Source organism: Hylobates moloch, unplaced genomic scaffold (assembly GCF_009828535.3).
Source record: "Hylobates moloch isolate HMO894 unplaced genomic scaffold, HMol_V3 SCAFFOLD_1, whole genome shotgun sequence".
NCBI classification, from domain to species: Eukaryota; Metazoa; Chordata; class Mammalia; order Primates; family Hylobatidae; genus Hylobates; species Hylobates moloch.
In genome coordinates this window covers 208,801,493-208,823,281 of record NW_026652276.1, presented here as the reverse complement: position 1 = coordinate 208,823,281, position 21,789 = coordinate 208,801,493, and the positions used below count along the sequence as shown (strand labels likewise).

General features: G+C 39.6%; 1 protein-coding gene across 1 annotated transcript in view; it reads right to left on the bottom strand.

The window, feature by feature from the left end:
* Nucleotides 1-21,789, bottom strand: part of SND1 (staphylococcal nuclease and tudor domain containing 1) — a 434,851-nt gene that overhangs the window by 293,170 nt on the left and 119,892 nt on the right. The gene's annotated exons all lie outside the window — the stretch shown is intronic.

Here is a 21,789-nt window from a genome sequence, read left to right as displayed (position 1 = left end):
AGAAAGGTCTCCCTTTAGACACTGGGTTTCTGCTTGGTTGCTGCGTCCCTCCAAGGTCTAAATCAGGATGCCAGGTCTAGTGCCACACATTTTATCCACCAAATTCAAAGTATTCTAAGCCTGTGCATAAATATTCAGTAAAATGAGGCCTGTACCTTTTCAGGACAAGTATCAGTCTAACCTTACAGAAGGAAGATGACTTTCTTTTACTGTACAGTCTACTTGACATCAATCAGAAACTTCAACATTTATCACCCACTACTATCATGGAGAAATATGGGCAAATAAAAGAACTATGAACAGCACAGACATGTAGATGCAGTACCCAGCTGGCACAGCAATTTCATTATATACATATAGCATGTCTTGCCCTACTGTGTGAAGGGACCGTAACAAACTTGAAGCCATACTCAGGAATTTGTTGGGGTTCTTTTCTCCAGTTGGTTGCACCTAGTAAACAGGCGGGCAAGTCACAGTGCACAGGACAGTCAGGTGAGGGTGGAGGGGAGAGGGCAAGAATGGGGAACTTCTCGCTCTATAACTGCGGTAGCTATTCGCAGCTGTTTCGTCTGTGGGGAATGACACGGGACGTGAGACTGGTGCCTTGATCTGTGTGAATACAGTTTTATATCCTCCTTCATGTAATGTCACCCTAAATACCCTTGTCCTTCCAGACATAAAAGAACTGAAATGGTGCTTATTTAACAATGTTTTTATGTCAATCCTATCACCATCACGTTGTGACAATGACACCCTTACCTTTCCTACTGCTGGTACCCTAACCTAACTCCCTTAACACAAAGGGTTGGCACCACTCTAAATTTCTACAATTCATTAAAAAACAAAACAAACACCACTAACTATTTGAGTGGTGCTATCTGCTTGCACATTAAACATACTAATTCTAATCCTCACAATAGCAAATAAAGCGGGAATTATGATAGCTTTACTTCACAGAGAGACCTGAGAAGTTAGGTGCCCAGAGAAATAACATGCCCAATATCATATATGTCAGAGCAAAAAGCTCCCACCAAGATCTGTCTGCTCCAGAACCCATGACAGTTTCTATCATCTGCCTCCCAACTGCTGTGGTAGCAAGAACTGGCAGATTACCCACTGGCTTTTCACTCACCACACACAATGTCCCCTAGACCTGAAAAGGTCAATTAATTTCAACATGTAATGCATGCTTGCCCACCCTGGGAGACTCATCAAACTGGAAAAAGTTGGATCTAGTAGTTATGCCCGTTATGAAGCTATTGTGATGCAGTTTCAAAACTGATCTTTCTAAACTTTTCCTTGGTGATGCTGGGGCAGGGTACCTGCAAACTCCATTTCAGCCTTGCCAGCTGGCTTCCTTAGGCTCTGCCAATAGGGGGTGCCAGAGGGAGCCGGAACAGGAAGAAGGGGCAGATCTTTCCTATTCCTGCCAGTGGCTCCAGAGCACTACTTCTTCCTCCCAGCAATGGTAGCTTGTTTCAGCAGCAGCAAGCGAGTTCAGCTTGCTGTTTTCCCAACACTCCCAGAAATAGGTTATCACACCTCCTCACATTCATCAGAACCAATCAACTGGCAGCACTCCTGGGAGGTCTGGGTTCCAAGACCTTGGAGTCCCGGTCCTAGTCTCCAAGCTTAGAGACACAAGCATCAGTTAACAGCAGTCTATGTCCCAGCTTCACATGGTCTCCCTCTAAATTTCTATGTTCTTACATATTTTCTTTTCTTACTCCTCCAACCTTAGAGGGTAGGAGCTGCATCATGTAGTTATTACCTCCATGCTACCCTTAGGGTTCTTTTTTTCACCTTGTTAGTATTCCCACATCTAGCTAATCATTTCTTACATTATGTTCTCTCTGTTAAAATAACTGGTGCGCTTTCTGTCTCCCTACTGGATCCTGACACAGTAGCTAAAAGCACCCTCTCTGCAGGTCACAATTGGACAAAGAAAAGTGACCATCAGATAGCAGCAGTCCATCTCTCTTGATAAACAACACTCTGCAGAGAAAATTCCCTCTTACCTATTCCATACCACCACCTTCACCCTGCCTGCCCCCACATACCATGACCACCTACACTGTGCAGATATGCACAAAAGATCCAATAAAAAAGGAACTAGTACACATAAAGAGCTTCCACAGTTAAAATATGTGATGGCCGAGAAATGCTCACAAGATTCAACAATTGGTAAACAAAGAGAAGACTTTCAAGTCACAGTATGTGTCTAATCCATGGAATGTGCAAGACATAAAAATTACACAATAAGAGAACAAAATAACCTATAATTTTTTCTACCTAATATGCTGTTGAACACTCTCATAGATAGTGAATCATTTTGTGGTTTTAAAGCCCAATCACAGGAAGGCTGCATTCATGGCTTTGTAAATTGCAATCATGATAGAAATGGAAGACTAAAGTTAGCTTAAATGTGTCAAGGTGGTTACTATATTGCATAAAATGGGATGTAAATAAAGTAAGGGTTAACGGAGATGGCAAATCACAGGAGGCCCAAAATACCAGCAAAATGTCATTTTTCTACTATAGCAAGATGAAAAAAATCCCAGATTTGTTATCACATATTTTATCATGCAATGTTTCTGAATGAAGTCTAGGAACTTCTCTTAAGCTAGCTGTCAAAAATAAGTGGAGCTGGGTGCATAACCAAGGCTAGGAGAAGGGAAAAAGGGAAATCACTGTTTAACGGGGACAGTTTCAGTTCTGTAAGATGAAAATGTTCTATAGATACATTTCACAATAATGTGAATATACTTAACATTTCAGAGATGTAAATAAAAATGGTGAAGATGGCAAATTTTATGTTATATATGTGTTACCACAATTTAAAAAAAAAGTAATGCTGGGCATGGTGGCTCATGCCTTTAATCCCAGCAGTTTGGGCAGCCAAGGCAGGTGAATCACTTGAGCCCAAGAGTTAGAGACCAGCCTCGGCAACAGAGTGAGACCCTGTCTCTACAAAATGTAAAAACAGAAATTAGTTGGGTGTGGTGGCATGTGCCTGTAGTTGTAGCTGTCTGGGAGGCTGAGGTAGGAGAACTGCTTGAGCCCAGGAGGTTGAAAGCCCAGTGAGTGGAGATAGCACCACTGCACTCCAGCCTGGGGACAGAGTGAGACCCTGTCTCAAAAAAAAAAAAAAAAAAAAAAAAAAAGGGGGGGGGAAGAGGTAAAGCTCATTTCATTCAATACTCTGCTGATTTCTTTAATCTGGGAGAAGCATCAGGAATGCTATCAAATTCTATTTCCACATTAATATAAAAATGTTCAGTATAAAACCCTGATCTTTGGTTAACTGCAAAGATAGTTAACTATTTAACAATCAAGCATGCTAGCCCAGTTCTGCTCCTGACAACTATATTCCAAACTGCTTGCTGAACAAGCTCCACGAATGGATCTTATGGTCCTCTTTTGATGTTGTTTCTCCTGCCTAGATGTGACTGCCACAGCAGTGTGAAATATTTTGTTGACTCAGATGCCAAATATTCTTCAAGATATGCTCGAATGCTGCTTACCGACTCCAGGAAGACTTCTGTGAATTTTCTAATAAAATATCCTGTATTCTCGTAATACATCTAACCCAACACAGTATTTATGCATCTGTAATCCCACAGGTGATTACAAGCTACCCGAAATTAAAAACAGCATCTTGCTCACCTTTTTGATACCACTATGCTCATTTAACCCTCAAAACAATTCAAAAGAGTCAGCAAATATTACCTATATTTTTACTTATGAAGAAAAAGAGGATCAAAGAAATTGAGAGACCCTTGGCCACACCACTAAAAATGGCAGGAGCAAAAGCTGAACTCTAATTTAACTAATTCCAAAATCCATGGCCAATAGATGCTATCACAGGGCGTCAAACAATATTATGATTCCTCTCTAACAGCTTAAGATTTTGAGCAAGAGAAAAACAGTCCTTTTCCTCTCCTCCAAGCACTCAGCTCCTTGTCCTAGAAGAGCAGATCGTGTTTAAGGAGAAGGGAAGCCAGGGAGCCTAAGCATCCCCCACACAGCACCACTCCCTACTCCAGAGATATGTACAAGGTGACCTCCTCACCCAAACCCAAGCTCTGCCTCACCACTCGATGACAAGGATGCTGGGCGGCTCCAAACAAATGTTGCTGAGTGCGAGAAATCTCTCCAGGGTCACTGCTAATGAGAAGCCAGAACATCATGCCACCTAGCTACAGAATGTTCACCTAATAAATCTTACAGATTTGAACACCACCCAAGACCAGGAGGTTATAAGAAAAACAAACAAACAAACAATTCTGAACCACCAGCCTAACAACCTACGTCACCACCTCTATACTTCTAAAGATAGGAGGTTTAACATTGGAACTAATTAGAAATAAAAGAAAAGGCTATAATTTTAAAACACAAATATTTCTTTCTGAATGGTTTAATGGTAACACTATTTCTTTTGAGGACACTCCTCTTTTTCCCTTGATTTATTTCTATTCAGCTAATTTTGATCCAGTAAAAGTGCACAGCAAAGGATGAAGGATCAACAACCTAAACAAAATGAAGAATCCAGAGAAAACACATTCTACCTCGGCAAATGAATCAGCATGCTATCAGGCCTGAAAGAACTATCGTGGCCACGTAACAAGTTGAAGATGAGGCTTTAAGGAAAACCAACCTGCATGTCTTTTTATTGCAGTGTGCTGGGTTTCTTTAAAAGCAGACACGTGTCTTTTGCCTGTTTGGGTGCTGCCAGCATGCTGAAGACCATGAATGTTTAGCTTACAATTAAATACGGAAACAATGCCATTATGTAGGATAGTCTCTCTACCGTAGTGAGAAACATGAAATTCCCTAATTTTAGCTATAAAAAAAGTTCAATTATTTGTCTCACATTAATTATGAACTCAGATTTAATCAGACAGGGCTAGGCTCACATTTATGCATGTGTAATTGATGAATTTTTAAAAAAGGTTTGGCAATCGATTTGAGTGTAACTAAGGGTTATGTTTAGGCTTCTTAACTGGGTTAATATACTGACAGACAATTGATAGAACTATAAATCTACCATTAACAGTGAATCATCACAGGCTGTTTCTTGGCAGCAATACACTGGCCTAGCTCAGAGAACCCAGTAGAGAGGGGGAGACAGACAGAGACCCACTGCTGGGGGCAGGGTGGAGGGGGTAGATGGTAGGCAGAGAGGCCTGCACACATATTTGCCTAAGCAAGTGTGAAGTCTTTCTGGGTAAAACTACATTTGTTAAAATGTATGTGCCAATCACTGGAGATGTGGTTCTCAAGAGAGAAAAATTAGAAGACACAGCTTAACACATAGACCAAAACCTTACAAGATGAGGAAATATATACAAGGTACTATAAGAACAGAGGGAAGGAAGTGCCTAAATGCTTGAAAAGGTCAGATATGCTTCATGAGATGATACTGAGCTAAGTCTTGAAGGATGGACGACCACTGGCTACGGACATGTGCAAATGTATGGCCCATTTAAGAAATAAGAAGCGGGCAGTTGAAACTCTAAGGAAAACGAAAACAAAAAAGGAAAAGAGCCAGAAGAATCAGGGCACCAGTGATCCAAAACAGAAGAGAATTTGAAGAAGGAAGATACGACAACAGACTTAAAACATTCAAAGCGATTTCTGAAGACCAAAACATGCCCACTAGAAGTTCAGCAAGAGCAGTTTCAGTCAGATTTTAGTGGGTCGCCCAGATGATAAAATGTACATGATTAATGTACACGAATCTTTCAAGAAAGAATGGCAGCTAAAGGAGGGTATTGGGTCAAAAGAGAACATGGATTTTATTTTGTTTTAAAGTGAAAATCAACTTTATTAAATGAGTAAATTAAAAGGTAGAAAAAAGGACAACTGTCACAATAATACAGAAAGACTGGATTATGAATGATTCATAAATATTCTATTCCCTAATCTGCTAATTACAAACTGTATGATCTGGGAACCATGTATTTGTCTCCAACAGGGACTCAAACTTATTCATCTCTGTAGCCTCCAGCACCTAGTACTGAGTCTGACACACAGTACACACTCAATTAATATTTGTTGAATAAAATGAATCTCTCTGGACTTTCATTTCCTTCTCTGTTTAAAAAAAAGAGAGAGAGAAAGGGTTGACTAGATCTAAATGATGTTCCTTCTAACTCTAAATGCCCATCGGCCTGTAAATGTTACATAAAATGGGTCAATTCCCTATGATTCCTGGAAAACATGCCACATTGGAACATTCACATTCAACCAAGGGTGTGAGAACATCAAAGCAGCACCGGTTTCGCCTACTAGTGAGAATATATGCATTCTTGAAATCCTCCTTTGAGGTGGAAATGTCTCCATTAAATCAGGTCATAGAAAAGAAATCGAAGTTAGATCCCTTCAGAAAATGTTTTGATAAATGTAACTTCTTCCCCTCACCTCCCCCAGTGCTAGTTGTCAGTCTGCACAGACACTGGCATGACTTGAAAACCTTAAAAAATAGAAAAGAAGCCTTTAAAAGTTCATTTTCAAAAATTCAAAGATAATAAACCTACAGTTGTGTAAATGTCTTACGTCTTTTAGGACTCTTACCCGTTAAGTTTTAATCCAAATTGGGAGCTAGGGAGGAAGGAAAGGAAGAACAGAGAGAGAAGGAAAAGGAACAAAGACCCAAATTTCAAAAGTCTTCTGTATCTGCAGGCAGCTAGCAGGAAATACTTGTGGCACATTAAAACATCAACAAAAATCAACAGATTCTCAGAGGATCAAATGAAAAACCAACTTCCCATTATTATCAGGAAAGCTACACAGCCTTAAAAATTGGAAGGCAACTGCCTTGAGCCTAAGAGTTCAAGACCAGGCTGGGCAACATAGTGAGAACTTGACTTTACAACGAAAATTTAAATATTAGGCAGGCATGGTAGTACACAGCTGTAGACCCAGGTACTTGGGAGGCTGAGGCAGGAGGATAGCTTGAGCCCAGGAATTTGAGGCTGCAGTGAGCTAGGATACAGCCACTGTACTATAACCTGGGTAACAGAGCAAGGCCCTGTCCCCCCTCAAACAAACAAACAAAGGAAAAACAATAAAAACCAACAAGCAAAAAGCATAAAAAGACAGAAGAAAAGGTGTTCCAATGAGCAGATGACAATGATGAGAAGTTTAAAGTATGTATCAGAGGTTCCCTCACAAGCAGACGGGGTAGAAACTACAAGCAAATATGCAATCTGGGCCAGTCACAGAGGGATTTCTTATTCAGAGAGCCACTAAAAAATGGGTTATGTACAGGACATCACATCCATTAATCACTCCAAACTTCCTTGCAGTTTAACTCATATGCTAATTTCTTTCTAAAAAACAAAAACAAAAAAACACCATGCAGCAAAGAAACCTATAGCAAAACGGATAAGGAAAACCAAGAGCCTGTCAAGGAAAAAGTGGAGTAAAGAAAATAGTCCTTGTCTTGAGGGGAGGGCTGTTACCCCAAATCCTGATCTCCATGGCTTATTTTAACTCTTTAGAACAGTTAAGTTCTGCATACCAGCAGAATATACAGTTAATAAGGAGTGGGCAGAGAAATTGTTCCTAATGAGATTTTAAGTGAGTCATGCTCAGTAACCCAGATGACTTCTTTACTTATCTAACTATGTATTTTATCTAAGAAGCCATTAAAAGGGCAATGCATAAGCCTAAAATACATAGAGATCAATTTAAAATGAAATTCAAGAGAAAAATGAAATGGGTATAAAACAGATCATCTTTTAAGGAGCTCAAGATTTACCAAATTTGGCCGGGCGCTGTGGCTCACGCTTGTAATCCCAGCACTTTGGGAGGCCGAGGCGGGCGGATCACGAGGTCAGGAGATCGAGACCACGGTGAAACCCCGTCTCTACTAAAAATACAAAAAATTAGCCGGGCGTGGTGGCGGGCACCTGTAGTCTCAGCTACTCGGAGAGGCTGAGGCAGGAGAATGGCGTTGAACCCGGGAGGCGGAGCTTGCAGTGAGCCGAGATCACGCCACTGCACTCCAGCCTGGGCGACAGAGCGAGACTCCGTCTCAAAAAAAAAAGATTTACCAAATTTACCCTCAAATTTTAAGTTGCAATGTGGTAAAACCTTGGGTCTTTAAGGATAACTGAAGAAGCAGGCATTAGAAAAGGGTAAAAAAAAAAAAAAAAAAAAGAGGATGTCAACAAATCACATAAAACTGGTCCAGGCTTCAGGAAGTGTCCGCAAAAATGTCCCTCAAATTTTTTTTAGACATCTTTCCTGATGCAAGCAGATATTAAGGTAGAAACCAAAAAATTGTTTTATTTTCTTCTGTACATGCTTAGAAAGCAGAAGGCACAGGAAGGAACCAGGACTAAATAAACATGCAGCATAGCTGGGGTTATTAAGGCAGGCAGATCTTCTGCAATCTCAGTATAACTTAAATTCAATGATCTGTGCCAAGAGTCAGATAATAGAAAAATTTAAGTATCCAATACATATTGTCTTCAAACACTATCCTGTCAGCCACCATTAAATACCATTCTGGTAGCCTGTAAAATTGATATTTCATATCTACTGAGTATACAATGAATATGAGAAAGCACTCAAGGCTTCGGATACACATTTGAGGTTTTGCAAATAAACACTAAGAATCAATTCAACAGCAAGAATGCTAACTAAATTTCATGACTATCGAACATCTAGCAATTACAGTCACCCAGAAAGATATTGAATTGTTAGATTACTTTCAGGCCAAAAGGCTTAAATGGCTCAAGTTCCCCAATGGCCATCAAGGATGGTATTTCTTAAAGAATGTCATCTCACCACTAATAAACTTGTATAAGATTTTTCTCTTTCCTTCTGTCAAGAGCATGCATCAGAATTCACAAGATGAATCAATATCACTTCTGTCTCTGCATACTCAGGAATCATCCCACAAAACTCAAGCAGTTATTAAAGAATCTTGGAGGGGGGCTTCATGACTAGCCCTTGTTTCTCTATGCTGTTCATCTTCCAATTAATTTCTACTTTGATTTCCCTTCCTTCCTTCCACTGGTCAATCTAAATGCATTCCTGGCTGGGCATGGTGGCTTACTCCTGTAATCCCAGCACTGTGGGAGGCCAAGGTGGAAGGATTACTTGAGGCCAGAACTTCTCGACCAGCCTGGGCAGCACAGTGAGATATCATCTCTACCAGAAAAGGTGTGGTGCTGTGTCCCTGTAGTCCCAGCTACTCGGGAGGCTGAGGCAGGAGGATCACTTGAGCTAAGGAGGTCAAGAGGCTACAGTAAGCCGTGATTGTGCCACTGCACTCCAGCCTGTGCAAAAGAGCAAGACCCTGTCTCAAAAAAAAAAAAAAAAACAAAAACCAAAAACCAAAAAACAAGAAAAAGCATTCCTTTAAGCCAGCCCCCACTTTCATGATCATGAGGTTTCTTCATGCCTTTCTGCTCTCATACTACCCGTGCCTTTCTCTAAAAACTATTCTCTTCCAAAATATTCTATATTTCAATAAATAAAACCTTTTTATATTTTTCCTGCTTCACTCACATTCTCCGAATTCCAGTCTCTCTACCACTTTCACTATGTACACAAGAGGCTCAAAAATACAGGACTGTGAACAAGGGAGAGCTTGTGGTGAAGTTTTTCCCAGTTCTCACAAAATGAAAAAAGGGAGAACAATGTGGTGGGAATGGGCCTGGATAAATTTATTGTAAATTACTCCAGGTTGAAGGACTGTCCATTATTCTGAAATTATACCTTTTCCATGTTTCAGAATTAGTTGTTCTTTCTTTTAAGAAATAATGATTTCAGAAGTAGGAGAGGGGAGAGGTACTTTTCTGAAGCTTTCAAACTTGAAGGAAGACTTAAGAGTTTTCCAGAGGGAGGAAAGAAGGATAGGCAGTAGAAAAGAATGGAGAGTTCAAAAAGGAATACGACAGGAGGAGGTCATGCTACAGAGGGAGCCAGGGGACAAGTCAGCAGGGGCCTCGCTTTGTTTGCCCGGCAGAGACATTAACCTGTAGAATGCAAAAGTGAAGAAAACTTTTAGGAAGGGAAGAGATGTGCTCTGAATTTTACAAAGAAGAAGTGAACAGTCATATTTGAAACAGTGAGCCAAAAACCTTGTGTAATAAATGAGTCTAGAGGTAAAGGCTTCAATGGTAGGGGGAGGCAGAACTGTGAGATAATATCCAGAAGTTTAAATCAGTTTATACATATAAAGCACCTAGCACAGTATAACCCACATGTAGAAACTCAACAAAAGTTAGTAACCTCCTGTTCACTTTGTTTTCTTTATACCTTGGAATATCCATTAGATGGTAACATTAATCCATGAATATCTAAGAACCCAAGGGTTTCCATTTAACATGTTTCCTATCAACACAATGAAAATGTCAATATAAAATAACTGGTATAGGTCCCCACCTTAAGGAACATTAATTATCCAAGTCTAAACCATACTATTTCATACACGACCAAAGTTGCCACCAAACTAGTAGAAAATTTTTTAAGTCTCCAAGGCACAGCATAAAAATATCTAGGTACAGTAGGTGCTCAATAAGTGCTTGATGATTAAAGAGAATTTTTTTCTCATAAAATTTCACATGAAACAAAAGAGCTAAGAAAACCTCAAGCTAAACTCCAAGTACAGCTGCTACAAGGATCCTCAGCAATGTGCAGGTATGTCTGGCCTATAACCACCCACTTTAACATGGCAATCTTAATTATCAATGTGTTAACAGCATGCAGCCTCTCTAATCATAGGTATTAATACAAGCAGATAAAAGCTAAAGTGGAAGGAAATCCATTTCCCTATGACATCAAATGAATCTGCTGTAGCACAAAGCTGCTGTAGTCTGTTAACACAATATTCATCAGGGGAAAAAGAGAATCACAGAATCCTGCTAATCACTGTCTACTGACCAGTATCCTGTCAATCACCAAAAAGGGAAAGCCTGTTCCCCATGGGCAAAAACTGTTGTATCTAATAAGCCTTCAAAAATCAAAACAGGCTGAGGCAGATAGAATAAGGGCCACTGAAGAGTTTAGGTAACAGCTGTCAGATTTCACTTCTGTAATAGCAGGCACATCTGGTTCAACGTCTGCTGGGAACAGTAACTATGGCTCTACATACCCAAATGAAAAGGGGTGCCACACTAGAAGGTGACTCATGCAATCCTCAGAAGGCATGTGATAACTACCCTTTAAAGAACTGATTTCTATCCCCAGTTTCCAATGCACAGAATCTTACCATGAGTCCCCATTTTCCTGCAGCATGTTTGCTGAATTAAAGAGGAAATCACTGCCACATACAGTACTACACTAGGTGCTGCAATAGGTCTATTTCCTATTTAGCAAAATGGGAAGGAAGATAATGCTTCACTTGCTGGGCAGTTGTAGTCTTCAGCGTTTCTATAACAAATACACATACGGCAGTTGAAAAACTCAGTCCAAGCCACTGGAAAAGGTCAGTGGTGAAGGAGACAACCCTCACTCTCCCTGCCTCCACTACAGCTACTCATGATGGCCAGACGCTCCAGTGTGCCCAACCCACAATCACACACAGAGGTCTACAGCCCTGCTTTGCAGAGGGAGGAGCCAAGTGTTCCAAGTAAAGTTTGGTTACTTTCTTTAACTTCCATGTAACTTTAAAGACCTAATAGGCTGACTGAATCATGACTCTCTTGCCAAATTAAAAATCATTACTCTGTAGAATAGCCAATTAAATTCTACTTTCAGCAAACCAACAACACATCTCTGCCCCCCAAAGGATTGTAACCTATGACAGAATGAGGCTTAAATAGAAAAATAAGCTCCCCAGGCTGTTTAATGATGCCTTAACATGAAAAGAAATACATTCCTCATCTGAAGACCAGTTAACTTATCAGAGTCCCTGGCAAAAGGCAGTGCAAGCCAATGTGAGAATGCAGGACCCCAGGACTGCTTTTCAAACTCATGCACGTAGATCACAGAAACCACTATTGTGATTAGGATCCTATTAAATCAACTTCCCTTTTCTGCCTGGAAAACAACCAGACCTCAACTGTGATCATCCTCAACAACCATAAAGGAGGTCAGTGTGTTTAGATTAATCTCCCCTGCTTGGGAGAGACAATCAAGAAACGATGGGAAGTCAGACAGGTAAATAAGGCACTGGACTAAGAATAGTTACTGAGGATCCAGCCAGGCAGGGCATGAAACTATTCTCTGCCTCCTCAAAGATATGCAACCTAAGTAGGATCAGATATTACAGTTTGATCATCAAGAAACTAGTCACCACTCAGATTAATTGTATATAACCCAAGCGAAAATTTTATGGGATGTTGTCTTAAGTGAAAAGGGGGAATAAGTACTGCAAATAATTATACCTAAGTTCAGTATCTTGGGCTTTCCCTCTATGAAACGATTACTGGGAATAATCCAGGTAATTATTCCCATGTATTCTATGACGTTACAAATCTGAACATGCTTTGGAACATTTTCATTATTACTGAACTGACATTTCATTATTATTGCTTTTACTTTAATTATTAATAAAAGAAGGAAAAGGTCTATCAAATACAGAGCATCTGGCTAATTTGCTCTAAGGTTAGCAAAAAGATACTCCTTGGATAAAAGGAAGAACTTATAAATCAAACCATGAAACAAGGTTCAGAACCGGATTTCTATTCCAAGTGAAAAAAAAAAATCAAACGAACAAAAAAGTTTCTTCTTCCTTTCTTAACTCCTATGGAGCCAAAGCGCTGCTATTATCTCTGCCCCAGCAACTTGGCATAACTGCGATGAGTTACAATTATAAAGGAAAGTCAGTATCACAAGGCAATAAAATCAGTTTCCATTTTTCTCGATGAATTCTGTGTTCTATTATATATATTAGTATAATGAAGGGGGGAGTGGAAAGAAAGGATGATTACCACATAGTGAAGGCAGCTTCAACAGGAACCAGCTAAGTCACTTGCAATCAATGTGTGGAAATACTAATAATAACGTATTATTTCTATGGTGAACTGATTGGTCTCTTTTTTTTATAAGATCATAGGATCACAGGGTCTGAGCGTTGGATGAGAACTTCAAAGTCTTTTAAGTTCAGCTCCCCATGTACCGTAAAATCTTCTCCATGTTCCCACCTTCTCCTGAAGCAGCTCACTCTCTTCTACCAGAAACTTTTCTTAGAAAAGTTCTTTTCTTCACATTGAGCAGAAATATGTTCCCATATATCTGATCCTACTTTTATTCTTTGATGTCCCGCAGAACAAACCTAGTAATCTTTCTCACTGACTAGGCGATATTACAGTGTCTCTGCAATGCAGCCTAACAAAGATGTCATAAAACTTGAGTTTTCTGTAGCTCAGAAGAATTCTAAATGCTGCCAAAATCATAAAGAACTCACTTCTCAGCCATAGGACACCTTAGGCAACTAAATCCCCAGTGCACTTTGAAACTCATTCTTTAGAAGATAGACTGCCTGTTGCTCTAAATGACCAAATAGGATAAAAAGGGATCTAAAATAAAAAAATTTCTTCTTCTCATTGTCTAATTTGCCTGTTAAGGCACTGAAGCAATTCTAGCAAAAGAGAAAAGAATAATGGTGTCATTATGATTGGTGAGCAAAACCCTAAACAGAGAACACTGGGACAGGCTTTCATTAAGTCAAGAAGAAAAATTACAAAGGAAGCTCTCTTTGAAGAGGCAGGTGATTCTAAGTCCAACTCTTAGGTGTCAAAGAAAACAGAAATACAACAATGATGAAATTATTTCTGATGGGATCCATAACATGGACAAGTTAGCCTCACTGGGCCTCATACATTATGTGTAATATCAGGACACTGGACATAGGTACTTTAAAAGGCCATGACAATTTTGATACTCCATTATTTTAACTGAAGAAAAGAATTCTGACCCAGGCACCCATCTCATTGCTTCCTCCAAAGAAGATCCCACTTACCATGAGATCTTCTAGTTGTTTTACACGTTGACTAGATTTCACAACTAGAAGCTACCATACTTTAAATCAATGTGATGTGAAAGTTATTCTGAAACATATAAAACGTATGAGAAACCAAAACTAACACGAACGATTCAGTCCCGTTGGTGGGTGTTTTCAAGTAACAAACAACAATTCCTGAACTTGCTATTGCTTCAAGGTAGGAATGGACCTCTTCATCCACTCAAAACAAGAGTCTATGATCTTCAAGGAACCATCTGCATGCTGAGGATACAAAAACGAATCAAACCTGAATCCTACCTTCAAAGGAGCTAAAAGTCTAGTAATGGAGATGAGACGTGCCCACAGTGCAAAAACAGAAAAACAACGCCATAAAACAAGACATGGATAAAGTACTATGGCCGCTCAGTAAGAGAGATTACTTCTGACACAAAGGACCAGAGAAGCCTCACAGAGATGGTCCCAACTGCTTGAATAATGAAGAGTGGGTAACACTTGCACACAAACGATGAGAAAGAGCAATCCAGGCAGGAGGCAAATCAGGAAAAGCAAAAAGGACAGAGCGCATGGAGCATATACGGAAAACCACAATCCAGTTTGGCGAACTTGTGCTGTATTGCTCAGTGGGTGTGCCAGTGCCATTTGGTCAAATCTGCAGTAAGCAGGACTGTTCCATGGAGCACTTTTGACCCCTAACCATTAAGTGTCCCCAGTGACCTGCATATTAGAAACATCTCTACACATTTCCAAAGGCCCCTTGTGAAGAACCATTCTAAATTGGAGCACAGTATATAAAGGCCATTATAAGAAATGTTTGGAAGCTTAGGCCACATCATGGGAATATGGCCATTGTCTCTAGGAAATGAGATCCTTTTTAAAAGTTAATAAGGAGAGTGGCAGAATCAGAGGTATATTTCAGGATTAATGTAGCAGCCTATACATATAACTGGATTAGAGAAGCAGAACAACTGGAAATAAGGAGGCCAGTTAGGACTGGCTGTTACAGCAGTCAAGGAAACATGTATTTAGGACCAGAACTACTCAAAAGGTGTTCTGTTCAACAGCATACTGTCCAAACCAATTTTAAATGACTCCAACAACCACATATCCCTAGCTTTCATGATCTGCTCTAGTGTAATATGTCACTACCATTCATGTCAGAAGAAAAAAAGATTTCTCCATGTGCTGCAACAATCCCCCCCATAGTGCAACGTGGAACTAAGGGTTTTTTGCATAGAAAATTTTGTATTCAAGTATGCAGGTAGGTACCTTGCCTTATTACATATGGACTAATTAGGAAACACGGTATTTGTTAAGTCATTAGCATAACAAAAGAACTTAAAATGACACTTGAGAACAGGCAACTCAAAATGAAAGCCAAGATTACTAGTCTAAGTCTTTCAGACCTAAGGGAATCCATCAGGGCCCTGGGAGGCAGCCAGCAGCTCCAAGTTAGGTGAGGTGGATGGGCAGTAAATGAAAAGCTAGAGGCTCCTTATAGGTGCCTTCTTAGTTAAGAATCTAAAGTGAACTCTGAGCCACTAAGTAAGCTCGAGTGACAGTAATAACCACTAAATAACTATGTACCATTCAAATGTCTATTATGCATAAGCACTACGTGAGACCCATTTAATATTCACATAAGCTAAGAATTCAACAATATTACCGTTTTACAGACAAGACAACCAGAGCTCAAAGATGTTAAATAACTCATCCAAGGTTAGTCACTCCTAAGTCACAGAAACCCAGGTCAGTCTGACTACAAACTGTCCTTTTTCTATGGTATTCAATTCAGACATGACTATAAGATGACAAGAAAAGCATTTAGAAGACACGAATAGGCCAGGCGCGGTGGCTCACACCTGTAATCCCAGCACTTTGGGAGGCCAAAGCGGGCGGATCACAAGGTCAGGAGATGGAGATCATCCTGTCCAACATGGTGAAACCCTGTCTCTACTAAAAATACGAAAAGTTAGCCAGGCATGGTGGCACGCGCCTGTAGTGCTCCCAGCTACTTGGTAGGCTGAGGCCGGGGAATTGCTTGAACCCGGGAGGTGGAGGTTGCAGTAAGCCGAGATCACGCCACTGCACTCCAGCCTGGCCACAGAGCAAGACTCCATCTCAAAAAAAAAAAATAAATAAATAAATAAATTAAATTAAATTAAAAAGACACAAATAAATGGGACTGGCAAGGAGGTAGACAAACATGACCAGTTATGGTTTTGAAACTCTAGATGGAAGGTAAGGGGCACAATGTAAAACAGAGTGCTAACTTCTGAGAAAGCCCAACAGAGCTACTAGGATGAACCAGTGTAGCTGTGAAGAAAGAAGGGCACCTCATTTTATCAAAGTCTTTGGGCTATCTTCCAGGTAAAAGGTAGAGGTACAGATAACACACAACAAAAACACAGCATCTTTCTCCTTTCATTCATGAACTATATGAATATTTGCTTAAAAACAACCACAACTTCTCTTCTGTAGTCTAAAAAAAATCTCAAAATCAGAGACAAGTGCAGGTGGCACAGGCCTGTAATTCCAGCTATTCAAGAGGCTGAGGCAGAAAGATTGCTCGAACCCAGGAGTTGGACACCAGACTGGTCCAAACAGGGAGACCCCCTTCTCAATCAATCATAAAAATCTCAAAACCAACTGATTTTCTTTAGTAAACTGACGAATAATATGTCACATTTTCCCTTTGCATACTTTCCACACTATAGTATATCGTGGTTGTGTGTTTTGGAAACCAATAATGTAATATCTCATCTCATCCAGTAATATTTAATAGTGCTATCATGTCCCTACTGCCCATTCCTGACCTTGTCTCCATCCCCAAATATGGACAACCAAACTTCCTCTTCAATTTATCCAATTAAGACAAAGTCTAGACACCCAAATCTGTGCTACAAAGCTGAAAGAATCTTTCCTCTACCAAATCCTCCCTAATGTTTAACAACTTTATCAACTCTTCCTGAGTTTTCCAACATTTACAGCTGTCAACTCCAAGACAATATTTTGCATATAACATTAATATCTCAGTTTTACAAGAGTTAGGAAAAATATCAATGTTTTTTCAGTCCCTACTGCCATAATAAGAAGGCTTCATTTCCTCTGTTCAGTGATTGCTTTCCATTCATTACGGGGAGGTAGACAGGAGAGTGCAGCAAGTTCCTTGATCATAAAATGCAGTGGAACAGCTTTGCCTTTCCTCTTAACAAGCTGGGTCACTGGATAACTTCTTAACCTAATAGTTATAAAATTCACTATTTGTGAATGAGGATGAAAAGGGCCCAAGTGACTAAAAACCAAGAGGTGAGCATGCAGCAGTCTACAGGAGAAATGTATCACAATTCTGTGGGTGACCACAGGAGTGAAGAGGAATGTGCTTTCCCTGAACCCACAGATCCCAAAGGGAAAAGGCTATGACATTCTTAAAACTAATTGGTCCCCTAGCAGAAATTTCTGTTCTGAGTTGCAGTTAAATGGGGCCTTGTCTACTTGAGCTTTAGCCTGGGAGAGTGAATGCAATCCCAACACCTTCACTCCTGTTGCTGGCCATTAACATAAGGGCTTTGAACCTTTGGTTGTAAGAAATATCCAGTGTTTTATACCACCCCTGTATTTGGATGTCTAAGTGACACAGTAACTGGAATCACACATACAAAAGGCTCTCTTCTCCTTAATTTCTTAACTACACCTATATATACAGGTACTATCATGTTCACATGTGTAAATATCTACCTCCTTTGATTAGTTTTAAACAAGAGGAACTATTTTATTGGCTATAAAGTTGTATCTTTCTGAGGACTTTTGTATGGGTTTTTTATTATTCACTTTTCTATATTTTATTTTAAAGATACACTTCATTTTGCAGAACTTTTTCATTTTTATATTCTAGAATATTAGTCTTGTCTCTGATGTTACACACCATTTTACATCATAAATTTAGTTTTTTTCACAGCTGGACTTAATATCTTTCTTAAATCTTACTTTATCCACCCTGCCCCTCATTTATTTATCTGTTTAATGCTCAAGTCTGTGATAACCAGTGGAAGTTTATCATAATGCCATAAAACAATCAACATTGTTTTTAGAAACCTACTCTTGATATTGTTGTGATTGGTACCCCATCTCATTTAGCTTATCCCAAACCATCCTTTTAAAACTGCTAGATGAAAGCCTATTTTTTCACTCAACAAACTGCTTTTTTGAACGGTCACATGTTCATGAAGCCTACTGAACTTCAAAAACTACCCAGTCACAAAACACTTGGCACCCAGTGTTGTTTAGTGCAGAAGTTTAATCATCTCTAAAAATGAAAATTGGCTTTAACATGGACGTTGGTGGGTATTTCATGATGTGTGAAAGATCTGGGTAGAGTCTCGCTGAAGGTTGATTCCTTTGTTAATTTATAAATACATATGCAAAGTGTGTGTGAACATAGGTTTGAATGGTAGTGATAGACATTTGTTGATAGCTCCCAAGGTGCCAGACACTGCTTCTAAGTTGTCTTAGTCCATTTTGTATTGCTATATGTAACAGAATACTGAAGGTGGGTGATACTGCTTGAGCTCAGAAGTTTAGGGCAGCTGAGTAACATAGCAAGACTCCATCTCAAAAAGAAGTCTCACTAGCACCAACATGAGAAAAAAACACTTAGAACAAGATGTTTGGAAAAGGGCAGATGCTTAGGAAGAGATACAAGCAGATAGGGTAGAGAAATGTTTTCCTAATTTCACTGGGGGAACCAGGGTGCTCCCAGGTGTAAAGTATGAAGGGAAACGTTGTACAACAATGTTTGGAAATTGGCCCATCTAGCAATTTCCAGAAATGTCAGTTCTTTTATGATCTATTGAAACATTCAAAGCAGTATTTTGGAAATCCAAATGAATACCCTTGATATATGTGATATTTGCTTTAAAACTGTGTGTGTTTTTTTGTTTATTATATTTGTTATTATAAAAGGGAAAGTGATTCTTAATCACAAAATGGAAACTGTAAAAAAAGAAAAAAAAAGGTGGGGGTGGGGAAGTGTGCCACACAAATTACCACAAACTCTCTAGCTTAAAACAATAGGAATTTATTCTTTCACAGCTCAGAGCCAGAAGTCAGAGATTAAGATGCTAACAGGGCCTTGTTCCCTTTAAAGGCTCTAAGGAATAATCCATCCTTGCCTCTCCGAGCTTCTGGTCCTTGTTGACAATCCCTGGTATTCCTTGGCTTACAGTTGGATCATCCTCCATTATCACACGCTCTCTTCCCTCTGTGTATCTCTATGTCCTAACTTATCCTTATCAGAACACAAGCCACTGGATTTAGGGCCCACTCTAAGCCAGTATGATTGCATCTAACTTGATTACAACTGCAAAGACTCTACAGTACCGAATAGTGTAGGCAACTGTAACACAGTGGTGAGTATTTGTGTAACTAGACATAGAAAAGGTACAGTAAAAATGCAGTATAAAAGATAAAAAATGGGCGCAGTGGCTCATGCCTGTAATCCCAGCACTTTGGGAGGCTGAGGTGGGCAGATTACCTGAGGTCAGGAGTTCAAGACCAGCCTGGCCAACATGGCAAAATCCAGTCTCTACTAAAAATATAAAAATTAACCAAGCGTGGTGGCACATGCCTGTAATCCTAGCTTCTCAAGAGGCTGAGACAGGAGAATCGCTGGAACCCAGGAGGCGGAGGTTGCAGTGAGCTGAGCTTGTGCCACTGCACTTCAGCCTGGGCGATAGAGAAAGACTCCATCTCAAAAAAAAAAAGATAAAAAATGATATGCTTGTATGGTGCACTTACCGTGACTACAGCATGTTCCATGACTGGGGCAACGAGGGAAGTTAATTTGTGTGAGTTAGTGAGAGAGAAGTGAGTGAACGTGAAGGCCTAAGACATTACTGTACACTACTATAAACTTTATAAACACTGTACACTTAAGCTACACTATATTGGTTTTTAAAAATCTTTCTTCAATAATAGATTAACCTTGGCTTACTATAACTTTTTTACTTTATAAACTTTCAATTTTAAAGTTTTATTTTCTTAAATTTTTTTGTTTAAAACTTAAACACAAACATACACATTAGCCTAGGTTTACACAGGGTCAAGAGCATTTATATCACTGTCTTGAATCTCCACATCTTGTCCCACTTAGAAGGTCTTCAGGGGCAATAACACACATGGAGCTGTCATCTCCTAGGATAACAATGCCTTCTTCTAAAACACCTACTGCCTGAGGCTGTTTTACAGTTAACTTTTCAAAAAAAAAAGCAGAAAGAGTATACTCTAAAACGACAATAGAAAGGATGGTATTGTAAATACAGAAACTAGTCATGTAGTCGTTTATTATTACTATACGACTGGAAGTGCAGTAGGCTTGTTTACACCAGCATCACCTCCAACATGTGAGTGATTCATTGTGCTATGACGTTACGAAGGCTACATCAGTAGGCAATAGGAATTCTTCAGCTCCAATATAATCTTATGGAACCACCATCATAAAAGAGTATATGTGGTCTGTCCTTGACCAAAATGTTATGTGTCCCAAATAATGTCACCTTCATTAAAGTAGATCATTACATGTCACTTCAAAAAAGCAGAATTTTAAGATCTCTTCCACGAGGGCACAATTCAACCCACAGCAGATTTTTTTCAAGGAGACAGTAAAGAAAAAGAGGGCTCAGTTAACACTGCAAGAAGTATCTATTCTTCTACATACCCAGTGATGGCCATTTCATACTGAATCCAAAAACCTCAAAATGGCTGACAAAATGCAAAAAAGTTTCCTTTTCTTTTTTTTTCCTAATTTCAAAATATGTTTGCAACAAACATCCCAAACCATTATTCTAACCTGACTCCTTCTCATTAATAAGAATTTTTTTGGCGGGGAAGGAGTCTTGCTGTGTCACCCAGGCTAGAGTACAGTGGCACAATGTCGGCTCACTGCAACCTCTGCCTCCCGGATTCACGCGATTCCCCTACCTCAGCCTCCTGAGTAGCTGGGACTACAGGCGTGCACCACCACGCCTTGCTAATTTGTTGCATTTTAGTAGAGACAGGGTTTCACCATGTTGGACAGAATGGTCTAGATCTCCTGACCTCATGATCCGCCCGCCTCGGCCTCCCGAAGTGCTGGGATTACAGGCGTGAGCCACCATGCCTGGCCAAGAATTTTCATACTCAAGGAGAGAGACACTCCTTTTGTATATATGCTTATTTACATATCATAGACAACACTACTGTTAGAACAAACTCTTAACTCAGGACTAAAATGAAAAAGCTTTCACTGTGGCTTCTCCATTCAGTGTGTGGTGTATGCCAATCAAATAAGGTTATCATAATCTGGAAAATAAAAACTTGGTGACTATCACCCAAATTGTCAAACGGAAAACCAAATAAGTTTCATTATTAGAAAGTGAAATATACTTGTTAAGTGAAATTAAATAATTATACCTATTATATCAAAAAGGAAGAAACTGAAATAAATTCTGAGACTGACACTTTGGTGACGTGATTCCTGGTTCATTCTGCTACCAAGGCAAATGTATCAAACAAATGTCACTGTTTCATAAGATTTGCTTGCAAGATAGTAGCTGGAAATGTTTGTTTAGAATATTCCTTGGTAATTAAAAAAAAGAAATTACATGTTTCATAATTTGTTGATTTTTAGGCGACATGTAAACAAGTATCAAAATGGCCCTCTGAAATATATCCTTTTAATATTCTGCATTGTGATAGCACAGATGAGATACTGGGGGAATATTTTTTTGATGATTTCTGACAATGAGCAAAATATGGTTATGTTTTAGGAGTAGAGCTCTACACCAGATTTGAGATACTCCATTTCTTCCAACCCTGAAAATTACCAT